The 18,183-nt window shown below is 43.2% G+C and overlaps 1 protein-coding gene across 1 annotated transcript in view; it reads left to right on the forward strand.

Moving 5' to 3' along the window:
• Positions 1-18,183, forward strand: part of LOC126291917 (uncharacterized) — a 164,426-nt gene that overhangs the window by 69,277 nt on the left and 76,966 nt on the right. The gene's annotated exons all lie outside the window — the stretch shown is intronic.

Consider the following 18,183-nt stretch of genomic DNA (forward strand, 5'->3'; position numbering starts at 1 on the left):
GCTCGCTAACCTGCTTCTGGGTAACACCATGCCAGATGTCTCCGCGAAAATAGTATGTCAAATGAAGGACTCGGGAGTTCATTGTGTTTAGAACGTGTAGTGACCAAAAACAAAACGGCTTAAGTTACGAACATATTGATGAAAGTGTGACATTTCTGAATTAATTAGCTGAAGTTTTTAAGAGTGTGAAATTTTCGGTCATAGTGACAATTCAGCGTGGCGTAATCCGTGCTCGTTATGGAATACTTTGGCGAGCACTTCTAACATAGAAGCCGACTGAAAGGACCGAATGTTCAACTCGCTAATAGTGGTGGGTCAGTGACTGTTAGATTGCAAAATTAATTGGGTCGGACTTGCAGCATTTCTGGCTGCTTTTACGTGTGAAATATGTTGGATAAACAGTGAACTTGGAATAATAGAGCATTTGCGTAATTAAATACGCACCTGAAGCTTTCTGGCAGATTACAACTGTGTGCCGGACCGAGACTCGAGTAGGTAGGAGACGAGGTACTGGCAGAAGTAAAGCTGTGAGGACGGGGCGTGAGTCGTGCTTGGGTAGCTCAGTTGGTAGAGCACTTGCCGGGGAAAGCAAACGTCCCGAGTTCGAGTCTCGGTCCGGCACACAGTTTTAATTTGCCAGGAAGTTTCATATCAGCGCACACTCGGCTGTAGAATGAAAATTTCATTCTACATACGGCTTTGATAGCCATTTCATGTGCTTCCTTATGAATAGAAAGATGTCAATAGAATTTTCAAATGCTTACTGGAATTAAACTGCATTCTCCTAGCGCCCGAAATTTGTGAAAATGAACTTACAGGAATTGTGTATCAACTACTGTAGAGTAAAGGGACGGAGGAAGTAAGAAATATACAGGTGAAAGTGACTGAGAGAGAGCGAAGGAGACAATAGAATGACCGACCGATCCCGCCCCGCTGCAGAATGTTGAAAATTATTTGGGCTGAAAGGAGCTTCTGCGCATAGTCGGAGAGGACAGAAATATGTGGAAAACACTGACAAGGAGAGGGGACAGAACATCTGTTGAGACACCAGGGAATGACTTCCATGGTAGCAGAGGGAGTTTTAGAGGTAAAAACTATAGAAGAGGACAGAAGTTAGAATGCACTCAGCAAATAATTGAGGACGTAGGTTGCAGTTGCTGCTCTTGGATGAAAAAGTTGGCACGTGAAAGGAATTTGTGGTGGGCTGCATTAATCAAGTCACAAGACTGATGACTCACAAGAAAATGAATAAACTGTGAGTATCCAATGAATTATGAAATAAATGTTGAAAGCTAGGAAATATTCACAAATAAATTATACAGGGTGCGTCAAAAAAATGTATAAACACTTTGAACTGTCACAGACAATTTATTTCCCGTTCTACAAGGTTAAATACACTCCTGGAAATTGAAATAAGAACACCGTGAATTCATTGTCCCAGGAAGGGGAAACATTCTTGACACATTCCTGGTGTCAGATACATCACATGATCACACTGACAGAACCACAGGCACATAGACACAGGCAACAGAGCATGCACAATGTCGGCACTAGTACAGTGTATATCCACCTTTCGCAGCAATGCAGGCTGCTATTCTCCCATGGAGACGATCGTAGAGATGCTGGATGTAGTCCTGTGGAACGGCTTGCCATTCCATTTCCACCTGGCGCCTCAGTTGGACCAGCGTTTGTGCTGGACGTGCAGACCGCGTGAGACGACGCTTCATCCAGTCCCAAACATGCTCAATGGGGGACAGATCCGGAGATCTTGCTGGCCAGGCTAGTTGACTTACACCTTCTAGAGCATGTTGGGTGGCACGGGATACATGGGGACGTGCATTGTCCTGTTGGAACAGCAAGTTCCCTTGCCGGTCTAGGAATGGTAGAACGATGGGTTCGATGACGGTTTGGATGTACTGTGCACTATTCAGTGTCCCCTCGACGATCACCAGAGGTGTACGGCCAGTGTAGGAGATCGCTCCCCACACCATGATGCCGGGTGTTGGCCCTGTGTGCCTCGGTCGTATGCAGTCCTGATTGTGGCGCTCACCTGCACGGGGCTAAACACGCATACGACCATCATTGGCACCAAGGCAGAAGCGACTCTCATCGCTGAAGACGACACGTCTCCATTCGTCCCTCCATTCACACCTGTCGCGACACCACTGGAGGCGGGCTGCACGATGTTGGGGCGTGAGCGGAAGACGGCCTAACGGTGTGCGGGACCGTAGCCCAGCTTCATGGAGACGGTTGCGAATGGTCCTCGCTGATACCCCACGAGCAACAGTGTCCCTAATTTGCTGGGAAGTGGCGGTGCGGTCCCCTACGGCACTGCGTAGGATCCTACGGTCTTGGCGTGCATCCGTGCGTCGCTGCGGTCCGGTCCCAGGTCGACGGGCACGTGCACCTTCCGCCGACCACTGGCGACAACATCGATGTACTGTGGAAACCTCACGCCCCACGTGTTGAGCAATTCGGCGGCACATCCACCCGGCCTCCCGCATGCCCACTATACGCCATCGCTCAAAGTCCGTCAACTGCACATACGGTTCACGTCCACGCTGTCGCGGCATGCTACCAGTGTTAGAGACTGCGATGGAGCTCCGTATGCCACGGCAAACTGGCTGACACTGACGGCGGCGGTGCACAAATGCTGCGCCATTCGACGGCCAACACCGCGGTTCCTGGAGTGTCCGCTGTGCCGTGCGTGTGATCATTGCTTGTACAGCCCTCTCGCAGTGTCCAGAGCAAGTATGGTGGATCTGACACACCAGTGTCAATGTGTTCTTTTTTCCATTTCCAGGAGTGTATCTGTGAGAAAGTAGTGTTATGTTTCTTCAACAGGTGGCAGCACTGGCAAGGAAGTAACTGCAACATGGCGGACGTGCGTTTGAGCTTTGAAGCACGGAAGGAGATAATTAAGTGGTACTGGAAGTTTGAGAATGTTGCTGCAGTTCGAAGACACTGGAGAAGTGAATATGGTACAGAACCACCTTCAAGGTTAACAATTACACGTCTACGAGACAAATTTGAAATTCATGGAACAGTGTGGGATGTGCATAAAGATCGATCAGGGCGACCTCGTATAACTACAAGTGATACTTCCTGGCAGATTAAAACTGTGTGCCCGACCGAGACTCGAACTCGGGACCTTTGCCTTTGCCCAGGAGTGCTAGTTCTGCAAGTTTCGCAGAAGAGCTTCTGTAAAGTTTGGAAGGTAGGAGACGGATACTGGCAGAAGTAAAGCTGTGAGTACCGGGCGTGAGTCGTGCTTCGGTAGCTCAGTTGGTAGAGCACTTGCCCGCGAAAGGCAAAGGTCCCGAGTTCGAGTCTCGGTCGGGCACACAGTTTTAATCTGCCAGGAAGTTTCATATCAGCGCACACTCCGCTGCAGAGTGAAATTCTCATTCTGGGAACTACAAGTGATGTTTCCCCAACTGTGGTCTTGGAACTGTTTCAGCGTTCGCCTCGAAAATCTTCAATGCAAGCGGCAGGTGAGAGTAATGTAAGTGCTAGTAGTGTGTTACGCATTCTGAAGAAAAGCAAGTTTCGTGTGTACATTCCAAGGCTGGTGCAACTGCTAAGTGACGACGATCCAGATCGAAGGTTAGAATTTTGTGAATGGGTTCAGTAGATGGTGAGACGTGAACTGGGATTTATACAGTAGGTAGCATAATTTGGTCGGATGAAACCCAATTCAAACTCAATGGAACTGTCCATAGGCACAATTGTGTGTACTGGGCTGAAGATAATCCTCACTTTACAGTTGAAAAGGCTGTGAATTTGCTGGTGTAAATGTGTGGTGTGGTTTATCTGCAAGGGGACTCATTGGGCCTTTCTGCTTTGAAGATACTGTTACTGGAGAAACGTACCTAACAATCCTTGCTGACTACATATTCCCTGCCATTCGTGCTTATACGGTAATGATGAGTTTTATTTCCAACAAGATGGCGCCCTGCCGCACTATCATAGTGATCATACCTGGATCACAATGTGCCAGGCCAGTGGATAGGACGCAGGGGACCAATCGAGTTTCCTGCACTCTCTCCAGACCTCACGCCGCTGGATTTCTTCTTATGGGGTACAGTAAAAGATAAGGTGTACAAAAGTAAACCATATAACCTGGACGCACTTTGGAATGAGATTCAGGCAGTGTGCACAGAAATCTTATTGGACACTTTGTACGATGTAAGGAATCAGTGGTGACTCGTACTCAGAAATGTATTGATGCTGAAGGCCACCAGTTTTAACGTTAATCATATTTGCAAAGTACATTTATTTTTCCAATTGGCCCTTTCCATTTCCAGAAATGTAACCTTGTAGAACGGGAAATAAATTTTCTATGACGCTTCACAGTGTGTATACATTTTTTAATGCACCCTGTATTCCAATATTGTTGGGTTAAAAATGAAAATTAAGAACATGCAATAGAAAAAGTGTCCAGCGTCTAACAAAATCCTGTTTGCATATCAACAAAAATAACGAACAAAATGGTCTACCTATATAGTCCACGAAGTGGACAAACAGGGAATAAACTTTAAGAAAAACGCTTGTACCACATTACTTTGACAGTTTCTTCATTTCTATGCTAGCGCCACCTACCTGCCTTCGTTTGCTTCTTAGACAGCTTAATCGCTTCACCTAATGGTTCTCTTCGAATAAAAAATGATTCAAATGGCTCTGAGCACTATGGGACTTAACTTCTGAGGTCATCAGTCCCCTAGAAATTAGAACTACGTAAACCTAACTAACCTAAGGACATCACACACATCCATGCCCGAGGCAGGATTCGAACCTGCGACGTAGCAGTCACGCGGTTCCATACTGTAGCGCCTGGAACCGCTCGGCCAATGCGGCCGGCTCTCTTCGAATAGACAAAGGCACTGTCAAATATCCTTACACGAGCTGAGATCTGTATTACATTCAGTCTATGTTGTCACTTTCGTTAGCTTTTTACTAAGGTTTGATTTAAATGTAAGCACGATATTAACTGAAAATTCTGTATATGGATTACTAAGATGCATACTTATGTTATTATGTACGTTTTTGCTATCGTTAATTTCCTTGTGGACTTTATTTCACAGCTTCAGTGTGAAGCCGAAATTTTGAATCGCTTAACAATAAAGAACTATACGATCAAGACCTTTCTACGTTTCAGATTGGTGGAAAGAAAGTAGTTGCTAAAGTTTCTGTATTTGCCGTCGCGCTTGGATATGTTACATTTCTAGTTTTGCAGATTGGCAGACAGTGTTACAAACGCGTGAGAGTTTTGTGGCGTAATGAAAAATCCATAGTTCCACGTCCCGGCACGACGCGGTCGCTGATCGTCTGTCGTAGGAGAGATAAACGCACAAACACATGCAGGAGCAGGAAGGGCAGATGTGATACGAGGCACTGCGCCGACAGTTGCGACTTGGAGGCCGCCGTGTGCTGACGTAATAACAGGAAAATAGCATAGCGCATGCGCAGCGTGCTGCAAGCTTCTGCAGGTTCGGACAAGAGCAGCGATAGTCCTCAGTGTCTGTGTTATACGACGAGTCGGCGATAGCGCGAAACGTAAGTTCACTGCTTTAATATGTACATATAAACAGCCACTTATTTCATCTGCATCTGCTTCTACATGTTTACTCTGCAATTCACAATTAAGAATCTGACAGAGGGTTCATCCAGCCACTTATAAGTTATTTCTCTAGCGTTCCACACTCGAACGGCGCGCGGGAAAAACGAGCGCTTAAACCTCTCCGTGCGAGCTCCGATTTCTCTCATTTCATTATGATGATCATTCCTCCCTGCGTTGGTGGGCGCCAGCATAATATATTCACACTCTGAGGGGAAACCTGATTGAAATTTCATGAGAAGATCCTTTCGCACCAAAGAACGCCTTTGCTTGAACGATTGCCACCCCAATTCGCATATCCGTAGCACTCTCTCCCCTATTTCGCGATAATACAAAACGAGCTGCCCTTCTTTGTACTTTTGTGATGTCCTCCGTCAATCCTGACCGTTCGGATTCCCCACCACACAGCAGTACTCCAGAGAAGGGCGGACAAGCGTAGTCTAAACAGTCTCTTTAGTAGCTGTGTAGAACTTTCTAAGTACTGTGCCAATAATTCGATGTCTTTGTTTCGCTTTTCTCAGTACATTATCTATGTGATCATTCCAATTTAAGTTATTCGTAATGCATAATTATTATTTAGTTAAATTTACACCGTTTAGATTTGTGATTTATCGTGTAACCGAAATTTAGCGCATTCTCCTAGTACCTACTCATGTGGATGACTTCGCGCTTTTGATTATTTGGAGTCAAAAATGGCTCTGAGCACTATTGGACTTAACATCTGAGGTCATCAGTCCCCTAGAACTTAAACCTAACTAACGTAAGGACACCACAATCTATGCCCGAGGCAGGATTCGAACCTGCGACCGTAGCAGTCGCGCGGTTCCGGACTGAAGCGCCTAGAACCGCTCGGCCATCCCGGCCGAGTCAAGTGCCGCTTTTCGCATCATACAGATACCTTATATAAATCATTTTGCTATTGGTTTCGATCATCCATGACTTTCCAAGACGGTAAATGACAGCATCACCTGCAACCGATCTAACTGGGCTGCTCACGTTGTCTCCTAAAACGTTTATGTAAATCAGGAACAGCAAAGGGCCTGTAACGCTACCTTGGGGAACGGCAGATGTTAGTTCTGTTTTACTCGATGACTTTCAGTCAGTTACTACGAACTGTGACCTTCCCGACAAGAAATCACGAATCAAGTCGCACAACTGAGACGATACTCAGTCGGCACGCAATTTGATTAGAAGTCACTTCTGAGGAACGGTATCAGAAACCTTTTGGAAATCTAGAAATGTGGAATGAATTCGACATCCCCTTTCGATAGCACTTATTACTTCGTGAAAATAAACAGTTCGTTATGTTTCACAGAACGATATTTTCTGAATCCGTGTTAGCTATTTGTCAATAAATCGTTTTGTTCGATGTGATTCATAATGTTCGAGCACAGTATATGTTGCAAATTGACGTTGGTAATACGGGTCTGTAATTCAGCTGATTATTCCTGTTTCGTTTCTTGGGTATTGGTGTGACTTCCTGTCTTCGGGTACGGATCTTTTTACGAGCGAGCGAGTGGGATTATTTCTAAGTTGGCGTTATTGTATCATCGTACTCTCAAACGAACCTCAGTGGAATACGATCTGGACCGGAGACCGTGCCTTTATCAAGTGATTTACGCTGCTTCGATATACTGAGAATACCCACTTTTAACATACACTTGTTTTTAGTTGTTCTTGATGTGAATTCTGGAATATTTACTTCGTCTTCTTTGCCGAAGAATTTTAACATCACCACTGCTATCGTGCAGTGAAGGTATTGATTGTGCCTTTCCGCTGATGTACTTTACATGCGACCATTTCGTGACAGAGTTACGTTGTGGACTCTATTAAAAACATCTTTAATTTACATTTATTTAATCTCTCTCTACCCGCTGGTTTACGTCCATCACCGATAAGTCTCTTTCTTTAAGTTCCGACGAGACGTGATCAGAAACCGTATACGACACGATTGTTTTTAAATTGATGACCCAAGCACTCGGTCACAGCGCCATCTGTCGGGAAAAGAAAAAAGTGTTTCAGACTAAACTTATATATTTTTTCCGCAGAATCCGAGTCTGCCATAAAAAATGAGGGTTCCCATTTAAGATTCCAAAGTTGTTCACTCTCCCCCCCTCCCCCCCCCCCGCCACACACACACACACACACACACACACACACACAGACAGACATTCACAAACGCACGAAGTGAGTGGTGAATTGAGTTGGGTATCGTTGGGTGTTCCGCTCTGAGATGAACGAATGTTAATTATAAATTGTTTGGATCAGATGTGTAGTTTTCGAGATGTTTCTATGTCTTAAGATAAACTGAACACCCTGTACATTGCTCTCATTTATACACTACTGGCCATTTAAATTGACACACCAAGAAGAAATGCAAATGATGAAAGGGGTATTCATTGGACAAATATATTATACTAGAACTGACATGTGATTACATATTCACGCAAATTGGGTGCATAGATCCTCAGAGATCAGTACCCAGGCGTATTCAATTGGTAATAGATCTGGAGAATGTGCTGGCCAGGGCAGCTGTCGAACATTTTCTGTATGCAGAAAGGCCTATACAGGACCTGCAACATGCGGTCGTGCATTATTCTGTTAAAATATAGAGTTTCGCAGGGATCGAATGAAGGGTACAGCCACGGGTCGTAACACATCTGAAATGTAACGTCCACTGTTCAAGGGGCCGTCAATGCGAACAAGAGGTGACCGAGACGTGTAACCAATGGCACCCCATACCATCACGCCGGGTGATATGCAAGTATGGAGACGACGAATACACGCGTTCACCGCGATGTCGCCAAACACGGATGCTACCATCATGATGCTGTAAACAGAACCTGGATTCATCCGAAAAAGAAAAAAACGATTAACCGCAATCGCGATAGGCTACAATCCGACGTTTATCAATGTCGGAAACGTGATGGTACGCGTTTATCCTCCATCAACGTTGCATCACAACAACGTTTCACCAGGCAACGCTGGTGAACTGCTGTTTGTGTATGAGAAATCGGTTGAAAACTTTCCTCATGTGATCACGTTGTAGGTGTCGCCACCGACGCTAATATTGTGTGAATGCTCTGAAAAGCGAATCATTTGCATATCACAGCATCTTCTTCCAGTCGGTTAAATTCGAGTCTGTAGCACCTCATCTTCGTGGTGTAGCAATTTTAATGGCCAGTAGTGTATAAGCATATATTTATGCAACACTCATAGTTGAGGCTTGTTTTCACTGCGCTTAGTACTGCATCAGGACCACCTTCACTACTATTTCTTACCACTTAAGCAGTACAAATGAGCAAAGTACATTTATAAATTCCAAACTTTGCACCTCTTTACAACAATCTAAATTCAAAGATCTGGACGACGAAATGCAAGGTTCTCTCCAAAGGCAGTCTTATGTGTGTTAAAATGTGTCAGCGTATTTGTGTTAATATGCAGATATGTTTTTTTGTATTCTAAATGTTTGTGTATCGTGTAACTGAGGCGGAATCGGTTAACCAGTCCAGTATTCGCGTGGATGAGTTTTTTACTTATTTGCTTGCCTGTTACTGCGTATCTGACTCAACATCCTTCTCTTTCAGTTCGACACTGAATATACATGGTGTTACAAAACCGTGCGGCAAAACTTTCAGGATACATTCCTCACACACAAATAAAGAAAAGATGTTATGTGGACATGTGTCCGTAAACGCTTACTTTCCGTGTTAGAGCTCATTTTATTACTTCTCTTCCAATCACATTAATCATAGAATGGAAACACACAGCAACAGAACGTACCAGCGTGACTTGAAACACTTTGTTACAGGAAATGTTCAAAATGCCTTTACAAGTACGACACAACATGTGGTTCATGCACGATGGAGCTCCTGCACATTTCAGTCGAAGTGTTCGTACGCTTCTCAACAACAGATTCCGTCACCGATGGATTGGTAGAGGCGAACCAATTCCATGGCCTCCTCGGTCTCCTTACCTCAACCCTCTTGACTTTCATTTATGGGGGCATTTGAAAGCTCTTGTCTACGCAACCCAGGTACCAAATGTAGAGACTCTTCGTGCTCGTATTGTGGACGGCTGTGATACAATACGCCATTCTCCAGGGCTGCATCAGCGCATTAGGGATTCGATGTGACGGAGGGTGGATGCATGTATCCTCACTAACGGAGGACATTTTGAACATTTCCAGTAACAAAGTGTTTGAAGTCACGCTGGTACGTTCTGTTGCTGTGTGTTTCCATTCTATGATTAATGTGATTTGAAGAGAAGTAATGAAATGAGCTCTAACATGGAAAGTAAGCGTTTCCGGACACATGTCCACATAACATCTTTTCTTTTTTTGTGTGTGAGGAATGTTTCCTGAACGTTTGGCCGTACCTTTTTGTAACACCCTGTATAATATTAATATCTACAACTAAATTCCGCAGTTGTGCTAACAGAAAAAGCAGAAAAGAAAGAAAGCAAGAACAGTGAAGTGAAAGTAAAAACAAAACCCGTCAACATGTATCTCTGTGTTCAAGAACCTTGACAGTGGCAATCGGCAGTCTTGGTGTCGCTCAAGGTTGTTCTCCTAATGCTGTTCTTCTTGCACGGGTACTGCAAGAGGCGACTGTTGGGTGGGCGGAAGTAGAGTTGGTTCTGTCTAAGGAGCCACTCTCCCAGTTCACTCATTGCCAGTTTCCCTCGGAAAGGATGGTGGTAACCTGCTTTCACAGGTAGGCGCAGTGAAAGAAGGTTTGGGATGAGTTATTTTGTTTCCATAAGGCTGTTATTACACTATCAAATTTCTTTGTCAAAGATTTGATCAAGTATGTGAACAAGTATTCCGTCAAATATATTTGACAAAGATCTCTGACGTAGCGCTAGAAGGGGTATTACACTGTCATCAAATTTTTCGTCAAAGTTCAAGATAGCTGACAACAAATTGTTATTAACCGCAGCAGTTGCACGTACCGCAATTGCATTGTGTGCACATGCGGAAAAATAGTGGGGGAAAAAGAAGGAACCATACATACGAGGTTGACAGTCTTAAATTCCTGGGATTACAACTTGATAATAAATTCAGTTGGGAGGAGCACACCACAGAACTGCAGAAACGCCTTAACAAATCTGTATTTGCCATTCCAGTGTTAGCAGACATAGGCGACATAGAAATGAAAAAGCTCTCATACTTTTCCTACTTCCATTCCATAATGTCATATGGTATAATATTTTGGGGTAACTCTTCAAGTCAAACAAAAGTTTTCAGAGTCCAAAAGCGTGTAATACGATTTATTTGTGGAGTAAATACACGGACGTCCTGCAGAAACCTCTTCAAAGAACTACTGCCTCTCAGTATATTTACTCCTTAATGAAATTTGTCCTAAATAATATATCTCTTTTTCCAACAAACAGCTCAGTTCATACATACAATACCAGGAACAAAAATGATCTGCACACGGACTTAAAAACACTTAGTTTAGTTCAAAAAGGGGTCCACTACTCAGGAACACTCATCTTCAATAGTTTGCCAACAAACATAAAAATTTTAGTTACAAATAAAGATCAGTTTAAAAAAGAGCCTGAAAGACTTACTAGTGGCCAACTCCTTCTACTCCATTGACGAAATTTTTAACAGAAACAAATGATGTATTGTATTTATTCATACTATTAGTGTTGTTATTTCAGCTTAAAAAAAATTGGCATATTCCACATCCACGAGGATCTCCTCAGCACGGGTCTATTGAACGAAAAGCTAAACTAATCTGTGTGAAGGCGTGGGTTTTACGACGACACGATAAAAGCATTCAACAAAACGTGTTACGTGAACTTGCAGAGCAAGACGTCATGTAGTACATCAATTACTTAGGAATGGATGAGCATACATTTCTGTATATGCTCAGTGAAGGGTATCCTCATATCGCAAAGCACAATATTCACTTAAGAACAGCTACATCTTCAGAAGAGAGGCTCACTGTAACACTCCGATTCCTTGCTACAGGAGAGGGTTATGTTATGTTATGTTAGGTTAGGTCAGGTCAGGTCAGGTCTCCAGTCTTCTTAATCTATTTTTGTATTCAGGGTGTCTAACTTTGTAAAGCACCTCATCAGCTTCACACATCTCTATTAATTTTGTAGTTGTCGGCACACAGCAATTGTATTTACCAGCAATGAAAACACTACAGACGACAGAGCGCTGCAGCGATGCTAGCGCTCCATGTGGTAACATGTCACATTGCAGTGAACAGAAGACAAGCGATTTCTTTGATCAAATCTACATCGAGGCCCTAAATTTGATCATATACTGGAAGAAATTTGACAAAGTTGCTGTTACACCATCAAATATCTTAGACAAAGTAAATTTTACAAATAAATTTGACAAAGAAATTTGATAGTGCAATACCAGCCTAAGTTACAAGCAGTGTATTGACTCGCTGAGTGATATTCAGCCATGTACTAACTAGGAGCAGCTGGACTCTGCCTCGACTTAACCAGCAGCATGCTGCTCTTTATCGTACACTAATGTCGATGGGGCAGATCCCCATCATTACCGACAGGTGTTGTACCGATGAACCCAGTAAGTGGTCATCTAAGAATCGATGTGAAGTTTTACAATTGCAGCCAGTGTGCCCACACAGTGGCTGCAAAGGTAACTATAACATTGAAGACACTGTTTTCGTATGCCCTAAAAGCATCCATGCACCAGGCCGTGCATAATTTTTACTACTTTCTCTGTGAATTCCTCGATGTGTCTTATGAAATTCTTTCATCCAGCTGCACTACCAAATGTCTGCAGACCTCGCTGCGTGATATAGCCTCTAATCGTAGAGTTTCAAGCGTGAGATAGTTTGCGTTAGAGTAAGATATACACTACTGGCCATTAAAATTGCTACACCAAGAAGAAATGCAGATGATAAATGGGTATTCATTGAACAAGTATATTATACTAAAACTGACATGTGATTACATTTTCCCACAATTTGGGTGCATAGATCCTGAGAAATCTATACCCAGACCAACCACCTCTCGCTGTAATAACGGCCTTGATACGCCTGGGCATTGAGTCAAACAGAGCTTGGATGGCGTGTACAGGTACAGCTGCCCATTCAGCTTCAACACGATACCACAGTTCATCAAGAGTAGTGACTGGCGTATTGTTACGAGCCAGTTGCTCGGCCACCATTGACCAGACGTTTTCAATTGGTCATAGATCTGGAGGATGTGCTGACCAGGGCAGCAGTCGAACATTTTCTGTATCCAGAAAGGCCCATACGGGACCTGCAACATGTGGTCGTGCATTATCCTGCTGAAATGTAGGGTTTCGCAGGGATCGAATGAAGGGTAGAGCCATGGGTCTAACACATCTGAAATGTAAAGTGTGTTTACTTTAATAATAACATGTTTTTGAGTGGCGTCCGCCTTTAGCAAAACACGATTTTGATTTTTGTCCCGGACATGTTTCACTGCAGTTACAGCAACATCATTGTTTTTTATTGTTATGGCTGTTAAACATAAAGAATGTTCTTTACTGTTTAGATACATACAAATATTAGTTTCTAAATCATAATTACAGGTTTCTGAGGAACACGTCAAATTGTGTATTCATACCTTCTTACCACATGGTGTGGTTTTCCTGCTGTATTACATTTATCTAGTGTCTTGTTTCCTTTACAGTTTTTGTTTACAGTTCGTCATGTGCTACTATATACAACTTCATGTAAGCAAAACATTTACGCAAGAATTACGATTTCCAAACTGTTGTGGTTATGCTTGAGACTAATAGTTTATGTGAAAGGTTGTGTGTGTGTTTGCATCTATTTAGGTTATGTTTCACTTATGGTTTCTTTTTTCATCATCTTCTTCATTGTCAAGTTCAGTGTTTTGAGTTGTCACTGTCACTGTATCAGCTGTGATAACAAGCTTTCTGCGCTGGGGTTCTTTTCTCTGCCCTCAAAGAATTAGTGGATAACACCACCCTACAGAACTCCCCCCACCCTCCCCCCCCACCCCAACATGCACGCACAGACACAAACATCCATACAAACACACAAAACTAAAAATAAATAAATAAATATTTATAATAATAATAATAATAATAATAATAATTATAAATCCTGAAACCTACTCTCTCATTCCCTCTCTCTCACTCTCTCTCTCTCTCTCTCTCTCTCTCTCTCTCTCTCTCTCTCTCTCTCTCTCTCTCTCTCTTTCAGACACTCTCTCTCTTCCCCATTCGCTCTTTTTTTTACACACCCACAGTGAGAAATTAAAAACAACCGCCAATGACATCTTCAACTATTCCACTGTCTGCCATATTGTTTTCACACCTTCTACTGTTCCACTGTCCGCCATCTTGTTATCAAAGCTGGCTGACAGTGATAGGGTCAGGGACAGTGACAACTCAAAACACTGAACTTGACAATGATGAAGATAACAAAAAAAGAAACCATAAGTGAAACGTAATGTAAATAGATGCAGACACAAACACACACACACACACACACACACACACACACACACACACACACACAACGCTTCACATAACTTATTCTCATGCATAGCCACAACAGTTTGGAAATCGTAATTTTAGCGTAAATGTTTTACCTACAGTAAGTTGTATATAGTTGCAGGTGACAAACTGTAAAGAAAAACTGCAAAGAAGAACAGACGCTATATAAACATAATACGAGGTGCATTCAAGTTCTAAGGCCTCCGATTTTTTTCTAATTAACTACTCACCCGAAATCGATGAAACTGGCGTTACTTCTCGACGTAATCGCCCTGCAGACGTACTCATTTTTCACAACGCTGACGCCATGATTCCATGGCAGCGGCGAAGGCTTCTTTAGGAGTCTGCTTTGACCACTGGAAAATCGCTGAGGCAATAGCAGCACGGCTGGTGAATGTGCGGCCACAGAGAGTGTCTTTCATTGTTGGAAAAAGCCAAAAGTCACTAGGAGCCAGGCCAGGTGAGTAGGGAGCATGAGGAATCACTTCAAAGTTGTTATCGCGAAGAAACTGTTGCGTAAGGTTAGCTCGATGTGCGGGTGCATTGTCTGGGTGAAACAGCACACGCGGAGCCCTTCCCGAACGTTTTTGTTGCAGTGCAAGAAGGAATTTGTTCTTCAAAACATTTTCGTAGGATGCACCCGTTACCGTAGTGCCCTTTGGAACGCAATGGGTAAGGATTACGCTCTCGGTGTCCCAGAACATGGACACCATCATTTTGTCAGCACTGGCGGTTACCCGAAATTTTTTTGGTGGCTGTGAATCTATGTGCTTCCATTGAGCTGACTGGCGCTTTGTTTCTGGATTGAAAAATGGCATCCACGTCTCATCCATTGTCACAACCGACGAAAAGAAAGTCTCATTCATGCTGTCGTTGCGCGTCAACATTGCTTGGCAACATGCTACACGGGCAGCCATGTGGTCGTCCGTCAGCATTCGTGGCACCCACCTGGATGACACTTTTCGCATTTTCAGGTCGTCATGCAGGATTGTGTGCACAGAACCCAAAGAAATGTCAACTCTGGAGGCGATCTGTTCAACAGTCATTCGGCGATCCCCCAAAACAATTCTCCCCACTTTCTCGATCATGTCGTCAGTCTGGCTTGTGTGAGCCCAAGGTTTTTTCGGTTTGTTGTCACACGATGTTCTGGCTTCATTAAACTGTCGCACCCACGAACGCACTTTCGACACATCCATAACTCCATCAAAACATGTCTCCTTCAACTGTCGATGAATTTCAATTGGTTACACACCACGCAAATTCAGAAAACGAATGATTGCACGTTGTTCAAGTAAGGGAAACGTTGTCATTTTAAGTATTTAAAACAGTTCTCATTCTCGCCGCTGGCGGTAAAATTCCATCTGCCATACGGTGCTGCCATCTCTGGTACGTATTGATAATGAACGCGGCCTCATTTTAAAACAATGTGCATGTTTCTATCTCTTTCCACGCTAATATAACTGTATTTCCACATTTCTTCTACTTATTATATGTTATTGTATATGATAGTGTGCACTAGACATGTGACATTTTATCTGTAAGAAATTTAATTGGCATAAAGCTTCAAAAATGATTGAAATATACCACAAGAACACTATAGAGTAAGAGTAATGGCTTAGTTATTCTATGAATTTATTGAATATTTCAGAAATAAACGCAATTAGATCAGAATTAATTGTTCAGGTAGATTCAATTGATGATGCAATTACAGCATAGAAGTACTCAATTCAGAAGGCATCGTTTAACAGATTCGGCAGAGAAAAATCATCTTGGATTGATAGGCATGTGACTAGAACTACGCCGTCCGCTGTGGCCGAGCGGTTCTTGGCGCTTAAGTACGGAACTGCGCTGCTGTTACGGTCGCAGGTTCGAATGCTGCCACAGGCGTGGATGTGTGTGATGTCCTTAGGTTAGTTAGGCTTAAGTAGTTCTAAGTCTAGGGGACTGATGACCTCAGATGACATAGTGCTCAGAGCCATTTGATTTGACTAGAACCACACATCCAAACAGATTGTTGGCAGCCATTTCGAATAATTTAGGCAATGGTGCTGGATTGGATTCAGGAATGCTGGCTGCAATTCAGGAATTGTGGCTGCAACTATCAATGGTACAAACTTCCTCGTGCTCTGGGAAGAAAAACAAGCTAATGTCGCATGCTTAATAGGAAGTCTACAGTTTTCGTGGTGGTGGTAGCTGGTGGTGGTGGTGATAGTGCTAAGTTCCTGTGGGACCAAACTGCTGAGATCATCGGTCCCTAGGCTTACACACTACTTAATCTAACTTAAAATAACTTGCGCTAAGCACTATACACACACACCCATGCCCGAGGGTGAACTCGGACCTCTGACGGCGGAGCCGCGTGCACCGTAGCAAGGTGCCTTAAACCACGCAGCTACAACCCCCCTCCTTCTTCCCGCGGTTAGTTTTCATGTTTACTGTTACATTAGCTTTAGTGCACGAATTTCTGGTGGTTAATTTTGTTATATTTGGAACGTACTTATACAGTAATAAGCGAATTATCTTTCAGTTCATACGCCACTTTCACATCTTTCTTGAAAAATTAAAATACACAAATATTGTCCAAAGTATTTCGGAATGGCCCAAGTATTTCATTATCGATAACTGAATCATCTGCGAAAAGTCTGAGGTTATTATTATTGATATCCATTTAGTCATTAATGGTTAACAGGAAGTTTAGAGTTTTCATGGTGGTGGTAGCTGGTGGTGGTGGTGCTAAGTTCCTATAGACCAAACTGCTGAGGTCATCAGTCCTTAGGCTTACACACTACTTAATGTAGCTTAAACTAACTTACGCTGAGGACAACACACACACCAATGCCCGAGGGAGAACTCAAAGGCAAGGTTCCCAAAACGCTTTCTAGCGTACACCCGAAGTTACTTTTACAGCTTAGTACATCTGCTTAATGAGCAGGAGCCCTGGGTTCGAGTCCTGGCCTTGGTACAAATATTAACTTGCCACTTCAGTCTGCATATATACATCATAGATTTCTGAGACTTGATAAGGTCCCTCGAACCATATAGTTTCATTAACAAAGGATCGAGTTGATATTGTTTTTGTATAATGGACTGTGTTATACTAATTTCATGTGATGCCAGCTCGTGTCGTTGCTTGACTTCCATAGCCATTTGCAGTGTCATGCTTATCAATGTCATAATCTGGTGTTGGCAGACACTGTAATAAGCAACTACTCTCTGCTTACCTCCTACCCCACAGCCATTGTCTGCAGGCAGATATATGTACAGGAAGTAGCAAGGTGTGGTTGCCATCACTGCGGGAACAGCTCAGCGTAGCACCATTCTGTCGCTCTCCCATGGCATTTAGTCAATCCATAGACGATATCGAATTGTTCATCAGAAAATCTATTAATACTGATATCAATGCTAATGCGCCACGAACAGTTCTGAAGAAACAAACCCGAGACAGAACTGAGCAGTGCCTAATTCAAGCTTGAAGGCTAAGATTCAAGCCGGCATATTTGTTGACAACAGGAAGTTCCATGAGTGAAAGTAATAAATTTGTTTCCAAATAAGCCACGCATTGCATACTGTTATGGAGAAGGCATTTTGGAAACTAAGGCGCAATTGGTCGCGAAGTGGAAATGGGCCAATGGGGACGCCCCTGCAACATTTTCTATCGAAGGTGTTTGATCACCCACCATACACCCCAGCCTGATTTTCATCACTGCTTAAATAAACCACTGGCTGTGAAGACAATATTTTGGCGCAGACAACGAGCAGCAGTCCAGTGTAGAAAATTGTCGAAAAGCACAGGAGGCTGCCTTCTGTGACGATGGTATTGGAAAGTTGGTACAATTCATCATCATCAGTTATCTGCTATATTAGCAGGTCCTTTTCCTCTCCATTTTCTGCGATCCATTGCTTCTTTCTTAAGGCTGTGGCTGTATGTTGTACCGTCCATCATGTCATCCAGTATCTGGGATCTCTTCCTTCCTCGCTTCCTTTTCCCTTCTACATAACCTGCTAAAACTGTTTTTATCAGTCTGTCATTCTTTCTTAATATATGTCTAATCCAATTTCTTTTTCTTCTCTTTATTAC

The sequence above is a fragment of the Schistocerca gregaria genome, chromosome 9, assembly GCF_023897955.1.
Source record: "Schistocerca gregaria isolate iqSchGreg1 chromosome 9, iqSchGreg1.2, whole genome shotgun sequence".
NCBI classification, from domain to species: Eukaryota; Metazoa; Arthropoda; class Insecta; order Orthoptera; family Acrididae; genus Schistocerca; species Schistocerca gregaria.